At 39.2% G+C, this 12858-nt stretch overlaps 1 protein-coding gene and 1 non-coding gene across 3 annotated transcripts in view; one reads left to right on the forward strand and one right to left on the reverse strand.

Annotated features, from left to right (window-relative positions):
* Positions 1–12858, forward strand: part of LOC105263250 (trans-acting T-cell-specific transcription factor GATA-3) — a 76578-nt gene that overhangs the window by 17458 nt on the left and 46262 nt on the right. The window lies entirely within an intron of this gene.
* On the reverse strand, positions 6751–6823 carry TRNAV-AAC (transfer RNA valine (anticodon AAC)). Its single transcript has one exon. It is a non-coding gene; the product is annotated as a tRNA-Val (tRNA).

Consider the following 12858-nt stretch of genomic DNA (forward strand, 5'->3'; position numbering starts at 1 on the left):
GTAATACACGGGAATAAGGGTACATTCGACGATAAATGCAAAACCGATCGACCGAAGTGGCTGTTTCGCGTTAAAACGCGTGTGTAATACACATCGGCTAGGGTGAGTACCCAAATGTAAATAAGTACTCTCTTTACTTCTCTCATTCTCAGACTCCACCCCCAACTCAGGCGTTCTATTGTATGAGAATTCTCTCTCACTTTTTGCTGTCGTTTTTCGGATCGTTCGCATTTATATATCATATACACACCGGCTGGGGCAGGAGCATTGTCCCACCCGGTGAGAAATGAAAAAAAAAATCGTATGCATGAGCTCTCTGGCGCGAATAATGTCGGAGAAAAATTGCCATTTTAAAAAATCCCGGAAAGGACTGAATACCAATAATGATTCGAGCGATAGATTCAGGCGAATACTCTGTAATTATGGACTTGGCCTTCGGTTTTCAAGTACACGGGGTAAAAATGACGAGCAGGTGACGACTGAGGAACAATTTTTTTTCATACGTCTCCGAGATGACGATCCGATGGTCCGATGATTTTATTTCGAAAATAAAAGGATAATAGTTATTGAATCGATAATGATATCACGATGTGGCTTATGGCCGCCCATTGAAAAGTAAATCTTTGCTAAATAGAGTGGAATTTCATCTCATCTCCTCAATAATTTTTTGTTGTCATAAAAAAAGGAGAAGAGTGAAGAAAAAAAGTGTAAGAATGGAGTTTATCGTCTGGTCACAAAGCCACTCTGACGATACAATATTTACGAGACGATGCATCACCATCGGCACAATGGCTCATAACACCCGTAGAAGATGCCACCCTCGAGGGTATACGTTAACTGTACGCGTGGCTTTCCCGCACCCTGAAGTAAGCGAAAAACTATCATCCACCCTCTCTTGCCCCTCGTATTTTCTTCTCACCCTCGGTATGTACGCCCCCTCGGGATTCTATCCTATCGGAGCTCGTCAGATAAACTCTTATCAGCGTGGAGCAATATTCTTACGAGATGGCTGCGAGTGGCGATACGCGAGATCTTTTTTATCTTCAACTCTTGAAGATACTGGGGAAAAAAAATCATAATAAATAAATTATCTGTTGCGTCGCGTTTTATCTGCGTCTTTGGTTTCGACTATGAGTGGATTTCATTGGAAAATCAATTATTATTTAATATTCTGGTGATTTTCAATGGATTTGTCTCGTAGATGATTATTATAGAATTTTGTTTCAATTGGAATTTAATGTACTATCAATTAATTGTCTCGATCTGGTAATTACGTTGACTGTACTTCGGTTGAATTGAATTTATTCGCGATTTCCAATCGAATGAATTCTAATGTATACCCTACGTATCTAATTGCTCGACTTATCGAACTAGTGGGAGTAGCATCAGTAAATCTGTAGCATATTCATCGGTTTAACTGAGCGTGAGGTACGGGAATTCTGAGTGTTTGAAAAGTGAGGGGTTGCGAAAGTCACCCCTCGGATATCAGCGAGTCACCATCCCCTATGGTGTATCCGTGCGGCCGTCACACGTCATATTATGTATTTAAATCGCCACAGAGAAACACTTGGGGTTTCGATATTGAATATCTTTTCATCATTCCACGGTACTATTTCACAAGATTGCCGGTTTTTTTTAAACGACTGCACCAAGCGGGCGTCGATTTTCAGATAGCCTCGAAAATTTTCCTCTTTATGTCTAGAGCTGAGACATTTATCTTCTCCGAAAAATTATAAAGCGGGCCCTCAGGGATTCTAATCATGAATTAATCTCATTAACGGCTTCCTAATTATCTATTCCAATGAAAAAAATTGGAAAAATCCATAAATATTATTTTTCAATTCAATGAATTCAATGAATTCAATGAATTCGCAATTGCAGTTGTTCATTAAACTGCAGTGCAATTTGATTTTCACTTTTAATTAAAATATAGAAGTGCTTTCCTGGGAGTATCCATGGGTATGTGTAAAATGAGAGACCATATTGGAATTGAGAATGAATGGTTCGGTATAAACCCGGTCCGAGGAATGAACGAGGAACGTTGACGAGGATGTAGAGAAAATGCACGGGTTGGAATGAATGGAATTAGTGAAGAGACTCACTGAATAATATCGGCTCTATCTGCGGGGGCGAGACTGGGGGGAGATTGAAACGTATCTCGACGACATATCTTCATAGACGGCAGCAGAACCCGCGTGTTCGCTTGCTCTACTGCTCTGTAAAGCAGCCAACTCTCCACCACTCACCAATTTTCTTTTTTCCCCATTTTTTTTTTTTTTTCATGTACACACTCATCCACATACCCGCCAGTGTGTACGCTATATATAAATAAAAGAGACGCCAATGTAGTCCTTACCAAAAAGCTTTTTCAGACTGGTAAAAAGGCTTGTCACATCGTTTCATTTTCTGCAAACAAAGTTGAAGGCTCCAAATGAATTTCCTTGAGCTTTACCTTTCGTTATCTCGTGTCCTACCGGGCTATCTGCAAAATTGATCTTATCGGTTTGTTTATCTGGAATTAATTTCTTAAATGAACTGAGGATTCATGTTTTCCTGTTTATTCTCCAAATGGGATTACATCCTATAAGATCCCGGGTGGAAAAAAATTTTAATCGGAATATAAATAATAATACAGAAATAAAATTGTTCAGTTTTTCGATTTTTTTAGCATTAAAAAAATTTTCTGAAAAGTTTTCCAGAAATTTTTTGAAAATTTGGAAAAAATATTCCGATTAAAATGTTTTTGTTTACCCGGGATTACAAAAAAACTGGCGAATGAAAGAAGAATATTTAAATTCGTTGCCATGAGGTGAACGTGGAAAATTGGGAAAATCGAAGAAAATCGAATGTGTGGAATGAAATGAAATGAAGAGTTTCTGCCTTGGGTGTTCTAATATGAAATATTCTTTTATAAGAGCCTTTCAGTTGCTCAGTTAGCCTTTGAAAACAGGTTTTCAAGAGTAAACCTATATAAGTTATGTATTCATGCAAATATCGATGATGGACGTGCATTATACATTCTTATTCATAGGAAGAAGATGAGAGAGTACGATAATCTACGAGACAAGACGACAATCAGGGACATCCTGTTATCCCCCGAGAAAACACCCGGGCCTCAATTCCAAACCGATTGAGAGAGTAAAGTATACCAGAAGGGGGATACAATCGGATTCATCTCTTATGGTTGCGACTATTCATTCACGTCTTAGACTTGTGGCCCATTTAGCTACTGCCACACCCGATTCTGTGGGACCACGAATACCAATCGTTCAGTTTTATTTTAAGAATCCATCAATTTTGAAAGACACCCAGATACTTGAGAAAAGAGTCTGACAGAAGGCCAAAGTTATTAATGACATTGTCACAAGAACTTGAAGAAAGTCTAGAAAACTTATGAAAAGTATTTCATCAACTCCTGGTGGTGAAAATTTCTTCAATTCTTGGTGATGACGTGCAACTGAATTTTCAGTAATTGCAATGATTGCACAAGTTTGAAAAATATTCATGAATTTTCTGCTGATCTAGGGTTTGTCAAAAATTCCAAGAATTTATCAGCTGATCGAATGTAATCGTGACGATCGTTTATCAATGACATTTATTTAGACACTTGTTTATTTGGGGAGCATAAAAAATCTTACGTCTGATTGTACCGGATAAATCAACTGGATTGTAATTAATAATGGGGGGAGGACACGGTGAAAGTCTAGAATGACAATTATTTGATTCGAGCACAGGGGACTCTCAGGATAGCACCGGCCCGCGATGAAATCAATCTCTAAAAATTCAAATGACGTTTCCACATCTTTCTTATGATTCGGATGTCAATTCTGATCGCGTGATGACGGGAAGGAGTGAATATTAATGATCTGTTAGTGACACATTTCGTTGGACAATCGAGAATAGATTTTTCAAATTGAAAAAAAATTGAATGGATCCATCATTTTTTCGTTTCACTGATTTGAATTCGGTTTCATATGCAAACCGATGGCTTTTTTTTTACAATCCGTGATATATAGCCGTCACCGAAGGAAATAAAATCTCAATAGTATACGAATTGATGATATATTCTTTCCCGATGGGTAAATAATATATTGCCAAGGGTCTGTATAAAGCGAAATAAACATGTTCAGTTTGTGGTTGTTGCATTATGACAGAACGGCATTTTGTCAGCATAGTTACAACAATGGTATCGTACAATGGCGAGTAAATTGCGGGCGTCCCAGTCAAAATAATATTCGGCCCCACCCGTGGACCAACCGATATAATCACGCCTACGATCTACTCTATGTGTTAGGAGTATCTGGCATCGAGTGCTAAATGACGAGAATGCAGGTTTCGACATTGGGTCACCACAAACTGTCTGGCAGCTGTATTTTGAGTTATCGTGAATTGCCGATCTACGGATTCTCAGTTTTTATGGGGAAAATAGATGACAAGCTCAGCCGTTACTACCAACATGCCCTTTTTTATTCCCTTCATTTCTTTTTCATCTCTATTCTACGAGGATTCAAATTCGGAATGTGTCATCTGCGTGCAGATAGATCTTGGTGAAATAACCAGAAAATTGGGGAAGGCTGTGCATTGTGTTGTTGATTTTTTTTGCGGGAATTGTTTATTAGTGGTCTGATGAGGAAAATAGTAAAATAGAAAATAGTACGTCGATCACACCAGAAATTGAACAATTTTATTGACTTTTCAATTTACTTTTGATTCATTGAATTCTTGGTTTCGTTGATTCTTCAAATTCATTGACAATTGATAATTTTGTTATTTATTATAAAAAAATAATTGATCACTCCTGTCGATTTTTCAACGATTTTGAGTAATTAACAAACTTGGATTCCATCATGCGTGAAAAATGGCCAAAACTCCCCGTCAAATAACCAATTTTCAATTTAAAAAGGCCCACAGCAAAAATGACCAACAAATTTAGCTCCACCGCACTTCTCCATTCACCTTATCTTATCAATCAATTTCATCAGCTACTGTGCAGATCCCACACCGAGAAGTTAATGATTTACCATGATACCATTGTCCCGCTATAAAAACGTCATACTCCTATCGACAAATCTCGAGACCTTTCAACATATCTAAAAACATCTCCAAACATCACAACCGGCTATTCCACCACGAGGTGTGCGATCTTGTCTCTCAAAACAGTGCAATTTGGATAAAAATCTCGGTATTACCTGTCTCCCGACGACACGCCGATCGATCCAGCAATATACAATAATTATCTCACCAGCCTCCAAATTATTCCCTCCCCTTCTGTCATTTGATTGCCAACAAATCGATAACTTTCCGTTAATTTTACCCGGACTGACGTTATCCCTTATTTTTTTTTTTTCGTTATTATTTTATTTACTACGTCGATTATACATGGACGACGCGGGCGCGAGCTGTACATAGAGGCATCGGGCAGCTGTCGCTGGTTTTGAGTCCATTGTCAAGCAATGTTTGAATGTTCGGAACAGAGGAGAACACCCGTTATTGTCCTGACCGAGATCTGATGATTACGCGAGTACGATACGATCTCATCAACATTCTCCTTCTCCACGGAGCTTTTTTTTTTGTTGACCCCCTCGGCCCTCTCCTCACCCCCTCTATTCACCCGGTTGCCAGGACCACTACTTTGCAGACTTTTCCCCGATTGATAGACACATCTTAACCCATCAAAAGGTTTTCACTAAAAAATTCATCGCATTTCACACGGATTTACCAGGAAGCATTTGGCTATTGTAATGTCTCCATTTGTCGGTGTGATTATACCGAACATTCGAGACGCGTCATAAATTTCCTGATAATTCTCTCGATTTTGATAAATAAATCGAAATTAATTAATTTTATTCTCCGGATAATTAAAATTGTGTTGATTGAAACGGTTCCGCGTTTCGCGGGGTTTTTATCGAAATTATTGCGTGCGTATGAGTGGAATGAGGGAATTGTGATGTAATGTGCATTGGGAGGTTTAAGAGGTCTTGACTTGGGGGAAAAAATTATCAGTGAATTCGTCATTGCGCATGGATGAGGATTTGACGGAGGCGCCCGGGCCCGGCGTCACTCTGACGAGACGAAGCTCGTGGAAGCCGCACCAATTAATCCTCATACCGTAAAATGACTTCCAGATGAAATCAACGGTTCTGATACGTCTGATTGCTTCTGTAAGACATTATTGTTTACACATTATTGCTTTGGGGGAGATAATGATGATCATCACCTGAATACTCGCGGATTCAATCGCGTTGGGTAATTAGAAGGTTCACTCATTATGAAACACGAGGAATACTGCTCGCAGCCAATTTCGATGTTAATAATACGTAAGAAAATAATGAATCTTATAATATGTATACCATATATCAAGGTGCCAGGTACTTTTTTTTTTTTTAATTTAATGAATAAAACATTCTTTTATCTCGCAGCAGGCGGTATATACATTTCCATCCAACTGTTGTGCTGAGGGAATTATAAATAAAAATATAACGTGCAATTGAACGACCGGAGGAAATGAGGGACATGTAGTTGCCGCTGATGGAAATCAGATTCTTAGGGAGACGTTCAATTTCTGGGTTGGGGGTGAATTTTTTTGAGGGTGACAACTTGAATTTTAGGTTTTGGATATTTATTAGGTGCGGAAAAAAAATTGAAGAGAATTGTCAAGGTCTTTTCGGGAATGATTTATTATTCATATAAATATTACGAGTGGTTTTTAACGATTTTTCGATGAATTTGAGAAAAAAAAAATGAAAAAATTGTTCTCGCTCGGGGTCGAACCGAGGGCCTTGTGCGTGTTAAGCACACGTGATAACCGCTACACCACGAGAACACATACACAATCTACAATTCATTATTATTATAAAGAATTTTCTGGATCTATTATTTAAAATTCGAAAAACGTGGAATAAGCCGAGATTTTATGAGATTTTCTGGAATTCATCACGAATTAAATTACTCTCAGAAAATTAATTCCAAAATTTGATTACCTCAGAACGTACCATTGACAACCAAATGCTGATGTTTATTATGGGGAAAATAAAGATCCAAGTGAAATGTACGGGTCGTGGTACCGTATGAAATGAGTATGTGCCACAGATGTCACTTAGATTTGTAAGTGACATGCCCTAACACAAACGTATCTCAAGCTCATCTAGCCCTCTGGGTTCAAACTCGCATTTACTCACACACCGTCATACCATAGATGAGAATATTTCGTTCGTCTACAAAGACATGAGCCCCTGGAGGAGGGAGTATTTTGCTTTTCGGCAACACGCAGATATGAGATTATCTCGATCTACGCTAAACAGTGTACCACGTTCAACCCTTCGGATAATATAGATAGCATTCAGAGAGACCCGGACCCTCCTCTCTTTGCCACCGTCCTTTCCTCTTCATACCAATGAATTCAATAATGGTTTCCGTGGAAGATGAATGAATGAACGCTTTATGTGTTTACCGAGTGAGAGAGCATCGAAAAATATTTGAGCAGTTGTGGAATAAATTAGGAGTGAATTTCCAAGCAAGAAATCGGGAAATTTAAATAATCAACAAAAAAGCGCAATCACTCGGTAATACAGAATTTTATTTCCAGATAATTTCCTTCGTGTTAATACTATCTCAATAATATTTACTCCTGCGAATGATTTTTTAATAAAAATCGGACTCTTGATCGGACTCAAAAAATTGTCAAATTTTGAAAAGCAATTGGTTGAATACACCGACAGGTACTCGGTGATCACGAAATTGCCGAAAGCACTGCAACAAGTTATAAAGATACCGTTGTGGATACGTCTCCTGAGTGAACCCTTCTTTTATAAAGATCTATGTATCCTCGTTCTGAGAATAATTATAGACGTGCACACCGGACTCCGTTTCACGGTCCGTAAACCCGCTCAGATTTATCCACGAGATGCACATTCACTGACTTGTACGTGTGGGCATTTGAAAAATTTTTATTTTCGAAAAAAATAAATGTTTCTCTCCCGCACATCATCAACGTCGTTCAGGCCACAGCTGACAACGCCAAGAAAAAGAAAAACACTCCTCGCGTGTGCTTATAAAATTATTAATTCAGGTCTTATCTAAATTTTATTAAGATATAGGTCCTGTGGCGTGCGATGAACGGTCGCCGAATATCAAAACATCGATCGTATGAAATAATAATTTCGAATCACCTGCTGATGCAATGAGATTGTGTGTCACAGGAGGTATGCACGTGGTGCATACCTCGAGAGACAGTATCGACATGTAAATTTATGAGATTCAAATTATCGTGGTCACACGTAATAAGCTGGATCTATCGTATAAATTGCAAGGTGCGATCTCAGAGTGCCATCGAAAGTGCTCATCCCTCGCTGTGATAAGACAAGCAGGTGCACTGAGAAATATTAGTCTGGAGACAACTGATACTTACCTCGAACCGGTACCAATACTCTCATGCGATTAATGAAATTTTTTCATTATGTAACGACATTTTTGGCTGAATAATTATTGCTGGCAAAGTGGAATCACCTCTGAATCCCCTGAGAAAAAAAATGCTCAATAAACAACAGGATAAATAAAACGAAAAATTGACAGCCGAATTATAAAAAATGGCAGGCACAGAGAAATTTTCAGCTGCAGTTGAATTCTGCTGTGGTAGAAATTCATATGGATTTGGCGCAAAGAATGAAAAATCAAGATAACACATTGGTCCTCTGTCAAGACAAGGATCTCCTGTGGCAATGGAGACCTGATACAAACACGATTATGCAGTGAAGACATCAGTGTTTACAGAGCTTAGCGAAATGCATGGTATTGTCCCTGCATTCATGTATCTTGAAGCGCACTCGCATTACGATAGTTCTCATTATTTCGGCGCCAACTCTTTTTGTTGGAGACCTACGGGATTAAGTTGATCCCCACAATACAGAGCAGCGGGTGGGCTCTTGAAAATGTTTCAACGGTGAGCTGGCAGGAATTTAAGTACGCGGTGTTCTTTAGTTTTAAAGACACTTGGAAAGTGCTCTTTCCCCCCACTCACGAACAATACTCATTGAGACAATGGCTAAGGAAAAACCGAGCGAAAGAGCGTATACCCCAGAGGTGTCCGATGTCGTACTGGAGATCCCATCTCTTGGGATTTTTCTACTTCTAGATCGTAAGATTTTGCCAAAAACTCGCCATCCCCGTTTGCATGATAAGATCGAGCGTATAGGCTATGTGGAGCGGAAAAACCATTGCCTAAGGAGGATTGGAACGCGTTGTCATTGCTAAAAGCTAGTTTCTGGAAATAAATGGGAGAAAGAGAAAATCTTTGTTGGACTGGAATGAAGTGGAGAACTTCAACTCAATGCACCTGTCAGACATTTTTTTCTTTCACGTCTATTGTTGGGACTGTATCACATAATATATTACCCTTGGAGAAATTATTTTATTCTCCAATATTACGTTATTTATCGTAATTAGGGAATTATTTTTTCGGCAATTACCCCCACAAGTGAAATATTTTAAAAAAGGAAATATATTTTTAAAAATTTTGCTCTCATTTTTTTATAATTTTTTTTTAATGTACATTATTGAGAGATCTGCGTCCCAAATAACGCGCAACAACGCGAAAAAAGTAATTACAGTAGATTTCAGGAATGTCGTGATCACACGATGCACTTGCGCTTTATTTCTTGCTGATATAACATTCGACCGGAGCTCGGGGTTTGTTTTCCGAAAGCGAGGTGGAATGGATACAATTTTTTCAATGAAATACGGCTATTCGTTATTTCACCATTTTTTTTCTTTTTTGTTCAGTCTTTATTTCATTTTTTTCCTGGCTTGCTACATTTTCATGTCGGTCGTTCACTTCCTCGTATCATCTCCCTCTTTTTTATCGGTTTAATCCCCTCCCTCTTCGTTTTCCTGTTTTAGCGATTTTGTATTATTTTTTGTGGTATACCATCGCACAACGAACGAATTCGAGGGTGAAGGGGGGGTGGGTTGGAGGAGGTGGTGGATTGTGTACTCGTGGGCAAAACCGTAGGATGGGAAGAGGCAGTCGTTGGGAAGTGGGAAACACAATACAAGTAGAAAAATGTAAACGTGACTCGCCGCCGGCTGTCAAGTTTTTACTGTCTGTGTGCTTCTCACATATGTACACCATAGGATGTACGATATTTCGGAGTCCCGCTTCAGCCTCAGTTATCTTACGAAATATAGCATAAAGGACGTTTTTCGTAACAAAAGGTCGGCAAAAAAAAAAATGTACATGGGCTTTTCAGGGAATGATCGTGTACATTCGAATAAAAATACTTTCATGTTCTGCTGTGAGTGCAAAACTTCAATAGAACCATGAAATACCCCTCTAATGCTTTAGGGATCAACAATTTGCTGTAAAAAATAGCAGAATATCTCCCTCAGGTCTTTTGTTGCGTTTGTTGCGAATTTAGATGTGATTTTCATTTTTTCTCTCTCTCTCTCTTTTTTTTTATCCGGCAAGGAATGTATGCATTTAGCCGTTTACTGGAGTGTATACGCGGAGCTGTATACGAAGAGTTCTGGCAGTAGACTGTACCTCGCCATATATTAGAGGTATCGCTGTTATCTCTGTACAGATATACACCACCCTCTCTCGTTACTTTTATACTGTAAGCCAAGCGCACACGCATACTCTGGCCTCGCTGCAGTTGTACACGTTTGCCGTGGAAAAGGTCATTTTTATGAGAAACGTGGCCAGCGGCGACATGACACGCATGCTTTATCACCTAACTCCCTCGTTTTTCAATCCTATGCGCTTTTATGGGATGGTTTTGTAATCATCAACGCTTTTTTCGGCATTTTTTTCCCCTTTTTTTTATTATTCCCGAGCAGTCATTGTCGGATAAAGAGAGAGAAATGGATCTCTGGTGGAAATTTTTTGGAATCTTGGAAGTGGGACACTCGCGTCGCTTTTTTTTTCGGAAAAATCATCGGTTGTCCTCGCTAGGAATGGAGATATTGTTATGTATCAAATATGAGGGAAAATAATAACAAAGTCATGGATTTAATTGATTTTTAGATAGATGTTTCAAGGGGAAGATTTTCGATTTTATTTCCAACTCGGTAAATGGGGAAAAAGATTTTCCGTATTGCACTCGTAGAATTCCAATGATTAAAACAGTAGATTTTATTGTTGGTGACATTAACAATTTAATCAATCCGGTTTTTCGAGCACAAATGGCTTTCCCCGAGGGAAAACGAGTGGAAGCCGAGAGTTTGGATGGTAAGAACGTGCGAATATTCATGGCGTTATCAGCAGAAAATTTGAAGTAAGGGGCGGATTCTTTATTATCCCCCGAAAATAAATAGATTCTCTGTGTACTCTTGGCGTTTTGGTACTTTTACATTAGCGAGATAAGTGAAAATAAGAAGAAAATAAATGATAGGAGGGTAAAAGTAGGAAGAAGCATAACGCTTGAGAAGAAGCGAAAAGAGGAACCGAAGGTGACTGCGTGAAAACAGAGTGGGTGGCGCTGGAGCGAGGGTGAGATTTTTTTTTTTTTCACCCCTTTTTCTTGCAATAAATCTGGTCGCGGGAATTAGTTTCGAGATAAAGTATAATATCAGGCTCTGGGCGCGGTGACGTCAGAGGCTCCCGATATTTATGGCTTTGATAGTGTCAGTCGTGTGCGCGGTGAGCAACCCCTGCCTTTCCTAAAGCCACCCCTCTCCTCTCACCCTTTTCCACCAGTCCTACCCTCGCATTTCATACTATAACCAATCCCCGCGAGCTAAATTATTGGGAAATAGAGCCTATACCGACGGGATAACGTTTTCCAACAATTAATAAAAAATGGGCAAGTAAGTCCGAGTCAATTACTCGGTAAATTCTTCCCTGCGTAAACGCGTTGAAAAATGTTTAATGAACAAAGTACCATTTCACCCTGCACTCGGTGAGATGTAGACTCTACGATTAATTGTATAACTCCTCCCTTCTAAAACGATCAAGCACGTCGAAAATCACCTAGTGCGGTAATAGAGAGCAGTATATAACCTATCCGCAATTATAATAGAATCTCAATGCTCCTTTAATGTCCTTCTGTTGTGTACATGCACTTGTGTCACAGCGGTGAATTATACAATTGGCCAGCTGTCCCTTAACTCCGGGAGAAGACCTCAGTATGACACCGCAGGGACCACGAAAATGGTGAGATGATTTTATTGTCAACACCAGCGCGTTTATTACCCCAATCACAATACCGTGAACTGTACAGAGAATGACACTGCAAACAACAATCCACAGAGCGATGTGCACTTGCGAGCTGGCATTAAGATGTTGTCGGTTGCCGGATAACAGATGTGTGCAAGTGTTTGATTTGGCCAATTTACCACCACAGGGGGGCCAGGGGTGCCGTCACCACATCGGGGATATTTACTCAAACAACCCCCCGAGAGTTAAAATCACATCTCGACACCAGATATTTTATCATCGCCTAATCAGCAAATGAATATATCAATAATTTAATCGAAGTGATAGGTCGAAAAGAGATGATCGATTTTAAAAATAAAAAAATGAAATAGAATATCAATGAAAAATAAATTCGGCATCTGTCGTTGAAAGTTCATTCAATTTCGTGGATTTCAAGTGATTATGCCGATGTAATCAATACCAAAACATAATCCCATTGATACTCAACTACATTCAGTAATAATTAGACCAGAATCAAGGCCCTCAGACCCCATGAAGTACCTCTCCTGCGCCAATAAGATAACTCAAAGACGAAAGCTATCCATTGAAAGCAAGCAGACAATTACCCCTGAAACAAGGTCCTCCGATGCAATCATAAGACCATTCGGTGATATCGAATAACCGATGATTAGATTTCTGGTGCATGTAGTTGACCAGGAGCGAGTCAT

Source organism: Fopius arisanus, unplaced genomic scaffold (genome assembly GCF_000806365.1).
Source record: "Fopius arisanus strain USDA-PBARC FA_bdor unplaced genomic scaffold, ASM80636v1 scaffold00014, whole genome shotgun sequence".
In the NCBI taxonomy this organism is placed as follows: Eukaryota; Metazoa; Arthropoda; class Insecta; order Hymenoptera; family Braconidae; genus Fopius; species Fopius arisanus.